Source organism: Chrysemys picta, chromosome 13 (genome assembly GCF_011386835.1).
Source record: "Chrysemys picta bellii isolate R12L10 chromosome 13, ASM1138683v2, whole genome shotgun sequence".
NCBI classification, from domain to species: domain Eukaryota; kingdom Metazoa; phylum Chordata; order Testudines; family Emydidae; genus Chrysemys; species Chrysemys picta.
In genome coordinates, this window is record NC_088803.1 from 20,636,401 (window position 1) to 20,649,687 (window position 13,287).

At 41.6% G+C, this 13,287-nt stretch overlaps 1 pseudogene; it reads right to left on the bottom strand.

Annotated features, from left to right (window-relative positions):
* Window positions 1–4,315: 4,315 nt before the first annotated feature.
* Window positions 4,316–5,261, bottom strand: LOC101945787 (olfactory receptor 6A2-like; annotated as a pseudogene).
* Between the last annotated feature and the right edge of the window lie 8,026 nt (window positions 5,262–13,287).

Genomic DNA, 13,287 nt, shown 5'->3' on the forward strand with positions numbered 1-13,287 from the left:
TAAAGTTATGTATGGATAAATTCATCCGTACATAATTTCAATATAGGTCTAATCCAGATTTACATTTCAGAAACAAAATGGGGAACACTTCAGAAGTACACCTTTGCAATAGAAGGAAAACTTGCCTTAACCTTGTATATTATCAGAACAAAGTTCAAGCCACTTCTGTGTACGCAGCCCTAATCAAACTTGGAGTAGCTGGATAGCAGAGTAGATATGAAGAGCAGAGTTTAGTTCCAGCTACATGAAGTATGCTGGTACACGTATTTATGTGCCTCTTTATTTATCTTCAGTGTCCCTCGAGAACTGATCTGAAAATTACACCTGCATCCCAATGGAAGCAATCACACAAAGAACAAACACATTTTTTCCATGTGTTTTCTCAGTGAGATCAAGAATAGGGACCACTGAAGGCTTCTGAGATAAGCTAAAAATCAAATAAGTAAGATCTGATTTTCCTCAAACGTTTGCACCGTTGCTGTAGATGTATTGGTTCCAGGATATGAGAAAGACAAGGTGGGTGAGTTAATATCTTTTGTTGGATCAACTTCTGTTGGTGAAAGAGACAAGAGCTTGTCTCTTTCGCCTACAGAAGTTGGTCCTATAAAAGATATTACCTCACCCACCTTGTCTCTCTCCTCACTCAGTTTCACAATGCTGTAACTACACTGACTTCAAAATTTCCTCAGCTTTGCAAAAGTTACAGAGTGGTGGCATTAGCCAGTTTTATTGTTCCTATTGCTGCTCATTCCAATGTTGCAGAAGTTTTGATAAGTTACAATGTGGAAAAAGAGAAGAAAAATAAAAGGAAAAAGTAGCAAACAAAAAAAAACACAACCTAAAAATGGATTTACTAGTTAAAAAATAAAAAGGTGGGTTTTAAAAAATCCAAAATGTACAAAAAGTGAAACAAAATGAAAATGTTCAGCTCATAAGGAAATTGAACAAATATTGTTTCAAATAGGAATATCCTGTAGAAAAACGTTTTAAAAAATATTCAGAAATGACATTTTCATTTGAAAAAGTTTATTTTTGATGAAACCCCATTTCTTGGTGGAAAAAAATATGAAAAATGTTCAGCCAGCTCTAACTCCACTACAGTTACTCCTGATTTACACAGAGGTGAGTGAGAGGAAAAGCACCCCCAGTTATTTCAAAGAAGTTACTCCTGCTTTACTTTGAGGTGAGCGAGCGAAGTTTCAGACTCATTGACTCATATGGAGTTACTCCTGATTTATACCAGGGTAAGTGAGAAGGGAATCAGTGCCTTATAAACAGTGTGACTGGGCACATTACAAATGCATACCTCGACTGATATATCGATGCTAGCTAGAGATTATTAGACAGTTGTGGACAGAAGGAGTGGCAGAAAAATGAATGGCATGGTTAGACAGATGAATAATAGCTCATAGACTTCATAGACATGTTAAGGAGAAGATTTTCAATCCACCATGGGCATTTAGACACCCAATTCTTATTTAAATGAGTGAGAATAGGCCAATCTAATACCTTCAGTAGCATTGAAATCTCAGCCTACATGAATAGACGGAGGGCTATATATGGCAATAGACAGCTAGACAAGCAGAGAGACAGAGTCCTGCAACTCTACATTTCCCGTTGCACTACTGGTTATGTCCTGCCCTGGTGAGTAAATTCAACTGGATATCATTGAGTTGCTCTGTTCCCATAACTGCCACGGTGCTGCAGTGTGTGATTCACTCCCATCAAAACCCACAGGGGGCACTGAAATTCCATGCCTAAAGATGGCATTTCAAATGTGCCCAACTCGGCTCCCATCAAGGCCAATGAAGGCTTTGCCACTGAAACAGTGTTAGGCCACCACTGAACACCTTCATAAATCCCCTCCTGATGTGGTCCAGGGAAGAAAACCTGAGGCTGAATGATCTCCATCATTCCCTCAGGTAGCATAGATGAAATATTGTTGCCTATCTGGTCCCAACTGAAGTAACCTGGTTCTGAAATCCATCTGCCTCTGCTTAAAGGTCCAGCCAAAATATTCTGCTTAATACAGTGACTGGGATTTCCTAAAAAGAGCCCAAGAGGAATAAGGTGGGTGAGGTAATATATTTTATTGGACCAACTTCTGTTGGAGATAGAGACAAGGAGTTGGTCCATTAAAAGCTATTACCTCACGCACCTTTTCTCTCTAATATCCTGGGACTGACACGGTTATAGCAACCCTGCATCCCCAGGAGGAATAGGCATTCAACTCTCATTGACTTTCCTACTCTTAGTCCAGTGCCTTATCCTGAAAACCATAATACCTCCATGAAACCTGATATCTAGACTGATTACAAAGTCTCTCATGTGTCCAGACAGGACTTTTAAATAAATGGAATAATAAGTCATAATATTAATTAGAGATTGTGATGAAATGGGGGGTCTTAATGATTTGTATGAATATTGTGTGCATGCCTCAGTTTCCCTTATGTGTTGCATGATTAACCAGGCAGTGGGATAACAATGTTTGATCTTTATAGAGACCCTTACATGATTGGGTCTGACTGTGGGTTAGCTGCTAGGACCCCAGACAATGGCCTCATATTTTGTAACTTAGCAACTGATGGCCAGGGACAGAGGGGCAACTTCTACAAGAAGCCAGCCAGGAGAAGAAAGAGAGAGAGAGGTGGAGGCCAGGTGACAAGCTTTGCCTGGGAAACTCAACAAAGGATGGAGGGACAACTGGACATGACTGAGGGTGGGTTGTTGGAAGTGAATCCATCATCTGGTTTTGGGGGCTGTACGGGGGAGCCAGGGGGCTCTGGGTTTACTCAAGATGGGTTTTACTGTAACTTTCTGGCTTTTGTGCTAACAAAGAACTTTCCTACACTGTTTTCCAGACAACTAATAAACCTTCTGTTTTACAGCACTGGCTGTGGCTGGGAGACACTGCTAACTGCGGAAGTTGGAGGTGTGTGGCCCCTTTGGGGGTGTGTAAGGCTTCCCCAAGAGTCCTATCCATGTGGATTGACTGGGGGGAGCCCACAGCATGAAACAGAGGTGCTGAACACTCCCAGGTCTGTCCCAGGAGGCACTGAAGCCAAGGAGGCTTACCCTAGTGAAAGTGCACTGTGTGGCGTTGTCACACTGAAGAGGGTACTGATTGAGAGCTGTTCCAGAGCACCAAACCTGTGCACCCATGACAAAGATTAACATTTAAAAAAAATGATTTACTTAATATATGTATATATGGTTACAGCTTGCCATTTGTTTGTACGTATTCATGTTTCACAAAATAATTCCCATAGGTAATTTGTGGTCTGTAGACAATGTGAGACTTTTACATTGAAGTACGAGATATCTTTGGTAGCTTTGACTGATAGTACAGGCCACATGATATTGCTTGCTACAGCTGGTTGAAAAATGCCAATTATTTTTCACTGGAAATTTTTTTAAATACTTTCCAGTGAAATTTTGGGGGGACTTTGCTCAAGAAGAAAGAGCAAAAACGGGAAATGTTCAAATTTCTAAAATTATTTTCAGTAAAATAACTTATCTGGTAAAATTTTCAATTTTGTGGAAAAATCTTATTTTTAATTGAAAAACTAGGGTTTTTTTTTTATATTTAAAAAAAAAACATTTTCCAGTTTCAGATTTTTTGGTTGAAAAAACAGAACATTTAGACCAAAATACAAAAAAATGTTGTTTTGTTATTTATCATTAATCGTGTTTATTATGGTAGCGTCCATGAATCAGCCAAGATCAGGACCCCGTTGTGCTCAGTTCTGCATAAACACAGATTAGCAGACAGTCCCTTGCAATCTAAAGAACAACAAGCAAATCAATCAATAGGATGGCGGCAAACGTCATGTGAGTGCCACCATTTCTTTCTTCCTTGGGTGAGTTTAATTAGGAGGGTATTAGCAAAATGGAAAGACAAGGGAAGGGAGAAGGAACAGGTGGATAGAACAGGGAAAATGTCCGGGAGGAAAATATGAGGGGCAGGTGCAGAATGAAGCTGAGGTTAAGAGACTGTGAGATGGTGGGAAGGGAAGAGGGTGTTAGAACAAACTATGTCGGAATTGTAGGATAGAGACATGGGAACAATGCATGGGTTGCTGTGTCCCCAGAGAACACAAGGACTTGATGGTGCTACTGCATGCTCAAGTTGAAGTTCTGCTCATATTGATAGGCTTTAATAGATTCTGAGATTTTAAGGCCAGAAGGGCCCATCATGATCATCTAGTTTGACCTATGGCATAACACAGACCAGAGATTTTCATCCAGCGATCCCTGAGTTGAGTTCAATTTTATTTTTTCCATTTTCTTCCTTCCCCACGCCCTCCATTTCTAACTAAGTGTACTGATGTTTCTGCAGTGGAACTCCTTTTCTGATCAAAGTCTTCTTCGGGGCCTCTTTGACCTCCTTGTTCCTCAGACAGTAGATGATGGGGTTGAAGAGTGGGACAACAATGTTGGTGTTTGTTGGTGTTGTGGGATGGAAGGCCCTGGGGCTGGATGTAGATGAAAATGCTGGCTACATAGAAGATAACGACCACAATGAGGTGTGATGCGCAAGTGGAGAATGCTTTCTGGTGGCCCCGTGTGGAGGGGATGTGGAGAATGGTGGAGAAGATACAAGCATAGGAAAGGATTATTACAGAGAGGGGAATCAGCAGGATAAACAGGACAGCAACAAAATCTGCCAGTGCTGCCTGGGTCATGTCTGTGCAGGCTAAGTTCAAGAGAGGGGACACATCACAGAAGAAATGGTTGATGACATTGGGACCACAGTACGTCAGCTGAGATATAAGAAACACCTTCCATGCAGAGATGAAGAAGCCGCAGAGCCAGGACCCAGCTGCCATGCGGATACATAGAGCCTGGCTCACAATGGCCAGGTAACCAAGTGGGTTGCAGATGGCAACATACCGGTCATAGGCCATGACGGCCAGGAGGATGCACTCAGTGTTCCCCAAGCCTAGGAAGAAATAGAGCTGCGTCATACAGCCTGTGAAGGAAATGTGTTTGCTCCCTGACACAAAGTTGACCATAGTCTTGGGCACGGTGACTGTGATGTACCAGATTTCCAGGAAGGACAGGTTACTCAGGAAGAAGTACATGGGACAGTGGAGGTGACAATTCACCCGGATCATCATGATGATGATGACATTTTCTAGCACTACTAAGGTGTAGGCAATGAGAAAGCTCATGAAGAAGAGGAGCTGCAGATGAGGAGCTACGGGGAACCCTTGGAGAATGAATTCTGTGTCACTGGTTTGATTTCTCATCTCCATGTCTAGCAGCCAGCTCTGTAATAAATAAATATATAATCAGAACAACAACATATTTACTACTAGTGATTATCAGTATGTTATCTATCGATCAATTGATTTATCCCCTTATACACACATCTATCAACCAATCAACCTATCTGCCAATCTAATTCCATATTTCTCTCTCTCTCCCACTGTCTTTTTACATTTTATTTTCAATCTTTTTCACACTATAGATAATGCTTATGCTAATCAGTGAGATTTTCAAAAGTGGTTAAGTGGCTTACTATTAAAAATTGCATTGAAATTCAATAGCATTTGTGCTCCTAAATTACCTAAGTGTGTTTGGCACCTAACCTGCTTAAGCGGTTTTTAAAACCCCACTCGGTGCCGAGCTGCATCTTTAGGTCCCTAAATACCTTTGAGAATCTGGCCCTTATGCATATTTGAAAAGCAAAACTAATAATAATACTGGGTGTCCTTCGTGCTTATGTCGACGCTGGTGAAGAATATATGACTTTAGTATGTAATAATGATGAAACCAGTACACAGGTCATTACTTAAAGATTTGAACTGAAGAAAAGGGATAGTCTCTAGGCACTATTGTAGCATAAATATTGTAGCATAAAAACAACAATGATAATTGTCTATATGTTTGTACAGAGCCTATTACAATGGAGACCAGAACAAGTTGTACTCTAGGAGTTACTAAAATTAATATAAAAGACAGATTTGCATCCAGGGAGTGAGGGAGTAAAGGAATGCAAGGAGCCAAAATATTACCTTGCACTGGATACCTGTACCAACCTTCTACTCAGTCATTACTTAGTCAATCAAGTTGCTAGTTGGATTCAATAGGTATGTTTACATTGCAAAAACAAACAAACCAACCCAAACCTGCAGCAGCAAGTTTCAGAGTTTGGATCTGCAGACACAGGCTCATGCTATGGTGCAAAAAATAGCTGTGCAGACATTTGGGCTTGGGCTGGACCTCCATTGTGTGACATGTACTAAAGAGAGTGGATTGTCTTGCTGTGATCTGTATGACACTTCTTAAATAAATGATCAACATTCATTTGATTTCATTTGAAGAATCTGAGCTAATTATATTTTGACTGATCTTTTAATTGCATCTCTTAACCAATTTGTACAAAATAAGAAATTTAAGAAAGACCTCTATAAGATAGATAGATAGATAGATAGATAGATAGATAGATAGATAGATAGATAGATAGATAGATAGATAGATAGATAGATCTACAGACCGTACAGTCATCACCATCAAAATCTCTATCTCTCCCCTCATTATTCCTCGCACTGTCTAATCTCTATTTTAATGCACTCAGCATCCTAGTAACTAGACATTCTCCATGTATACATGTCATCTATGTATACATTTCTAAAATGTTTCCCTTACACCTCCTGGAATGTGATACCTTTTGGAAGGTTTTGTAAGAAGGCTAGCAAAGTTGCCAACTTTCCCATAAAGAGTTCCCTTAAATAGGGAAGTGTCGAGAAAGAAGACACATTTTGATGAAATACTTTTCATCAGCTCCACAACTCATTCTGTAAAACACTACTCGGTATTCTATGGGAAAACATATTCTTATTGTAAAGATAACAATTAGAATAAAAATCAACTTGCCCTTAACAGATATGACTCTTCCCAATGGCTTTATGTAGCTTGGAGTGTTTAAAGTGCAGAGAGGATGTAAAGAACTGGCAGTGTTCTTTGCCTCATGCTGATGCAGGTGTAGCTAGCACATTATCAGCCCTTCTCTGTCCCATGGGAACTGGTCTGTAAATTATCATTACTCTCCCAATGGAAGCAATCACACAAGATAAACAAATATCATCTCACCCTCCTAGCCATAATGTTCATCAGTCTAGAGAAATCAGCCTATCCTATGTTCTCTCACTGATCTACTGTGTTACCTTCAGCAGGTTGTTTCCCCTCTGACCCTTTGTCTGCCTTGTCTATTTAGGTTATATACTCTCCACGACCTCTTGTTCTGTATATACAGCACCTGGCAAATTGTGAGTTGATCTTGCGTGGAGCCTCTAGGTGCTACTTTAGTAATAATGAAGGGAAAAACAGCTTCTGAGAGAAGCAACAAGCAGCAGTTGAAATGAATTCAAGATAGAATAGTGTGATTGTGGGCAGGTGTGTAAGACACAGGTAGACGGACACTGGACAGACAAATGGATGCCAGCTGGATAACAGAAGTGCAGATAGACAAATAGATGAGAGAAGTATAAAAACAGATAAACCAAGGAGGAAGGGGAAATAGATGCTGTGGTTGAAAGGATGGCTCGTGATGAGGTCTGGGATTTTCAAAGGTGATTAAGGGATTTAGGTGCCCAACTCCCATTGAAATTTATGTTCCTTAAAAATCTGACTGTACACAGAGAGATGGGGGGAGAGGGGAGAGAGAGAGAGAGAGAGAGAGAGAGAGAGAGAGAGAGAGAGGGAGAGTATCTTGTAGACTTAAGGCAAAATTTTCAAAAATGCCTAATGGACAGATTTTCAAAGAATTTAGATCCCAAAAGCTGGAGATAGGCACCTGTGGCTCGATTCACAAAGGAACTTAGGTGCCTCAAAAATCACTGGGATTCACAAAGACTGAGTTGGGTACCCAGGTTCCCTCTACAATGAATGGGGAGAGAGAAGCATCTCAGAATGGTATCCACAAAAGCCAGTACGCTAGGCAGGGAGCCATCTAAGCTAGCCAAAGGGAGATGCCAAGGAGAGGGGTGGTGCTAAACCTTGCACCACTCAGAGAGTGTGGTGTCTTAATCCAGGCTGCAGGGAGGTACCTATCTCTGTTTGGGATTCTCAGCCATGAACCACCTCCTGTCAGGAGGAGACTAACTCCCTGAACAGGGATCTGCTAATTCTAGCATGAGGGCCCTAACCTCTGGGCTAGGGGCTATTCTGACATGGGGACCCTAGTCCCGCCTGTGAAAGCTCTTCCACTGTGGATAATTAAAGCATCCTCAGAGCAGGAGGACTAGATCCTTGGTCTCCCACAGCCCAGGAGAACGCTCCAACCACCAGGCTACAGAGTCGGTCTCATGCTCGCAGTCTCTCTCTCGCTCGCTGGTCCATTGATGAATTATTTAGTCAAAGTGGAACAGTTTCAACAATAGCAATTGAGGAAGCTGCACATCAGATTGTCCCTTAGCCCAGTGGTTAGCACAGTCATCCAGCATGTGGCTGAGCCACCAGCAAATCCCTTCTCTCCATCAAGAAGAGGTGGGCCTTGAACCAGTGGTCTCCCAGATAAGTGTCAGTCTCAGGAGAACTGCAGCGGTATTGTCCCCTCCACAAGTGCCCAGTCAGGCCCCACCTGCCACCTGTCTCTGGTCAGGATCCTTGTCCCACTACCTTCTGACCAGGAGATTTTAAGGTTGAACAGCTCCCTGCCTTCCCCTGTGATATCCCAGTCTGTCGAACTGCCACAGCTGGCACTTTGCTTTCTCTCTGAGGGCTCTGAATGGTGTATTGCCAGTTACCACCCATCTCTTTCTAAGCAAGTACCTTTAATCCAAAGGCGAAAGCATTACAGAGAAACTACAATAAAAACAATAAACAGATTGAAACCCACACTGGGCCTCTAGGCACTTGGACATCTACCATGCAACAATGAGCATGGCCAGAGGCAGAAACATAGGTGCCTGGGAAACTTTTACTGCAAACATTTAGGTGTCGAGTGATGTTAGGCACCTTCAGGGTTCAGTGGCAGCTGAGCGGGGGTTTTGTGAATACCAGTGATGCCTACATCTGGGAATTAGGCACCTAAAGTGTCTGTTAAATGAATAAGTCCCTTTGTGAATCTAGCCCAAGGTGCCTAACTCCCATGATTTTGGGAGTTAGGCAGCTAAATACCTTTATATATCTGGCCTTAGGTGCCTAAATCTATTTCAATGTTGATTTGGGCCCTCCCTCCCTTCCACTCCTTTGAAAATTGCAGCCTTAAGACCTTCGGATGGTGGATTGATAGATGGATATCCTTCCCAAGACATCACAGCACCAACGTCATCTACTGATGGATCTTTTTCTGTTTTCTCATTATGTCTAAATGGCAACATAATGTAGGTGTATGAGCCTCACTTTCAGTCTTAAGGAGTCTGTTGTATTAATTTAAATGGAATAAATGGGCCGAAGGTGTTAACATAACCCAGTCACTGTCCAACATTAAACATGTTAAACAAGTTTTGATACACAGAGACCTCAGCCTGCTCAGTGCCATTGCAAACACACCATTAAAACCCCTTTGACCTTTTATGAAAGGTACAGAAAAGAAGGGGAAACAGTTAAAGTCTTTGAAATATAATGTATTAAATAAATCTTTCTTTGAAACATCATCCCTTGTTCCCTTTCCCTGGAGCTGGAAAGAGCTTTTCGAAGGAAAAAAAAACCCTTGTTTGACAGTCTCCAAGGTCGTATCAAAGATGGTGATAACTGTCCATGGGCTCACAGCCATGATGGAAAAGCTCATTCCAGTAGCCATTTTTCCCCAAAGTTTCTTTTCTGAAGCACCCCAAAAGGGAGTGATGGGTGGAACACCCCATCCCTTCATTGTTTTTTCTACCAGTCAGTCCTCATTTCTTACATACCAATTTTGTTTCACTGATTTCCACACTTTTCTTGTTTACCAGGGATAGTCTTAAAACAGTCTCTGCGTTTTAACAGGAGACCTTTTTGTTTGGACTAATTCAGTTTTTCTGATTCCCATTTATACCTTTTCCCATCAATGTTTCCCCATTGTTATTAGAGGTTATTGTGATATCTTATGATCTTTCACATACTTTTTACAGTTGAGCTCACAATTAGAGTAAATTTTTACGCCTAATTATTATAACAGGTCCCATGTTCAACTCTGAAATGAGCCCAACTTTAAAAGGCTGGGATTTTCAAAGACACTTAAGGGAGTTAAGCACCCAGATGGAATTGGGCACCTAATTTCCTTAACTTCCTTTGCAAATCCTTAGGCAATTGTTATTCTTATGTTTTCCTCCAGAGCATCTGGCAATGGTGACATTTCCAAATTCCTGTAGAGAGAGAGAGCACTAGAAACTACTATAAATATTTATGCTGTAACTTTTAAAGTAGTCTATGGAAGACAGGTAACCCACTACCACTGAATTTCAAAGGATTTTAGCACCTAACTCCCATAGGCACCTTTTAAAATCCCAGTCTTATGTTATGGTAGCATCCAAAATTATTCATTGTCCAAACACAGAAGGATGTGCAATATACAAAACCAAGGCAGACCAAGAGGGACAGTCAGGGATGTAAACAACAATCAGTGGGCTCGAGTCGGCTTTCACACACCATGATGTAAACAAGCATAAGTGGAGTATGGCCAATGGACTTGATTCTGCTCTCCTTTAAAGAGTTTTAAATCCAGAGTAACACAGTTTTAGTCAAAAGTCCTGATTTCTCCTCTTCTTTACCTGGAGTAACTTAACTGAAGTCAATGGGCCTAATTTTCATTTACTTTTCCAGGCAGGCCAACACACCACAACTTGTAGGTTTGTAGTTTGACATGTGGTGACATTAGTGCTTTCCCATGTGTTTGATATGTAAGTATATTTGTGTTTTGATTTTTGTGGATATTTTTTAGTGTTTGTGGTTGGTGGGCATGTGTTTGGGTTATTTGTATTTGTGTTTGCGCTTTTGTGCGTATGTGTGTGCGTGTGCTGGGTTTTGTGAGCTTGCTTTTCATTTTGTTTTTGTTTTTTTGTTTGATCTGTATGTGTGTTTAGAGTTTGTATTTGGTGTGTGCCTGAGACCTCTGTGTAGCTCAAAAGCTTGTCTCTTTCACCAGCAGAACTTGGTCCAATAAAAGATATGACCCCACCCACCTTGTTTCTTTGCATTTAGCTGTGTGTTTTGTTTTTATGTTTGTGCTTGGTTTCATTTGGTTCTTTTATTTTGCTGTATGTGTCTCTGTGTGTTTGATTGTGGTTTTGCTTTCTGTTTATATTATGTTTTTGCCTTTGTTAAGTTTGTATTTCTCTCTGGTTTTATGCTTCCCTTTTTCTATTTGGGTTTGGAGGATCTTTATGTGCTGGCATTTGGTTGTGTTTGTTTTGTGTGCTGTGTGTTTGGTATGGATGTGTATTCATGTGCTTCTTTGTGCTACCTGCTCTGTTTTTCAACTGGGAAAACATAATAATGAATGTGGCTAATATTTGTTTATTTATATTCTTATTTATTAAGCAAACCTGGAAAAATATGTAGGTGCACATGCAATTTATCATCATCATCATCATAACAAATCCCAAAGAGACGTGGCCTCCTTGCAGATCAAGCACCTCCCAGATCAGTCTCTAGCTATGTCCATAAAGTGGTGTGGCTGGGTAGTCAGTTCATGTCCATCATTGGCAATGTTATCATGCCTCCAAAGCTTTGGTGATCATGCAATTGCCGGCCATGTAGCAGCGTTCCTTAGTAAACAGTTCCATAATTAATTTTTCTTCCATCCTAACAATATGCAATTTATAGATTCATAGATTCCAAGGCCAGAAGGGACCATTGTGACCCTCCAGTCTGACCTCCTGGATAACACAGGCCAGAGAACTGCCCAAAAATAATTCCTAGAGCACAGCTTTTAGAAAAAAAACATTGAAAATTGTCAATAATGGAGAATCCATCATGATCCTTGGTAAATTGTCCCAATCGTTAATTACTCCCACTGTTAAAAATCTATACATTATTTCCATCCTGACTTTGTCTAGCTTCAATTCCAGCCATTGAATGGTGTTAGACCTGTCTCTGCTAGATGGAAGAGCTCATTGTCAAGTATTTGTTCCCCCTGGAGGTACTTAGAGACTGCAATGGAGTCACCCTTTAACCTTCTCTTTGTTAAGCTACATCGATTGAGCTTATAAAATACGTACATTTTATAAAGAATCTAAGCCGATGCTGACCAGGATTTTCAAATAGGCCTCGGGTTCTCAATGCCCACCAACCATTGAGTTTCAATGGAATTTAGGCATCTTATTCTTTTCGATCCCCTGGGACATCCCAGGCACTTTGTTAACTGAGGAGAGCTCCACAAACTACCCAGAAACCTTGGTTAGCTCCTGGAGATCCTGATCGGAGCTTCCCAGGTGATTAAGAGCCAGTCATAGATGAAATTCACCCCTCTGTAGAAGACTAGCCATGAGAGAGACTGAGGGAGGGAGACCCATGTTCTTGCCCCTCGGTGGCAGGAGGATACCCCGGCTGCAGGCAAGGTGGGTGACAGCTGCAATGTTGCCTTCTGAGGTCCCCTTTACAAGGTCTGAGCTGGGGGCAAGCTGGGGTCTACAGCAGACAGTGATTCCAGTCAGAGCTGTATCCCATGGGCCCACCGGGGGAGGCTGTTGTCAGGGTCACAGATCTTTCAGACTGTGTAAGCTACATCAGGGGCTTCTCAGGTCGAGGTACCTTTGGCAGCTTTGAAAATCTCAATTTAATCAGATAAAGGTGCCTCAAAGGCCAACAGATTCCCAGACTGTCAGGCCTATCAATAAGAACAGAAGTACAATGAAAAATGCTGGGCCAGATCCCCCACTGGTGTAAATCAATATGGCTCCATTGACATCAATGGGGCCAGATCCCCAGCTGGTGTACATCAGCATAGTTCCATTGGTGTCAATGGGGCCAGATTGCCGTCTGTTGAATTCTGAAATGAGTGGAGCTATGCCATAGATTAACAGATGCCCTGGCTCTATATCAAATGAAGATATGGCCCTGTCAATTATTTATTTATTCATTTATTCACCACTGTGGGAGCACTTCAAGGCCACAGCCCAGTTGGGCCCTGTTATATTACGTGCTGTACAAAGGTATAGCACTGTTCCCTTGCAACTGGGAGGCAGAGTCTTTACCAAGTAAAGCTGATGCCTCACAAAGCCAGGACCAATGAGTGAAGAATAGGACTGGAGAACTATTAGGAGAGGAAGGGTAGCTATAGGCTCCAGGGGGGTTACCCAACTTCTAATCTGTCCCATGGCATCTCCAACAGGAGCCATTAACTGAGCCATCTATTCCCCA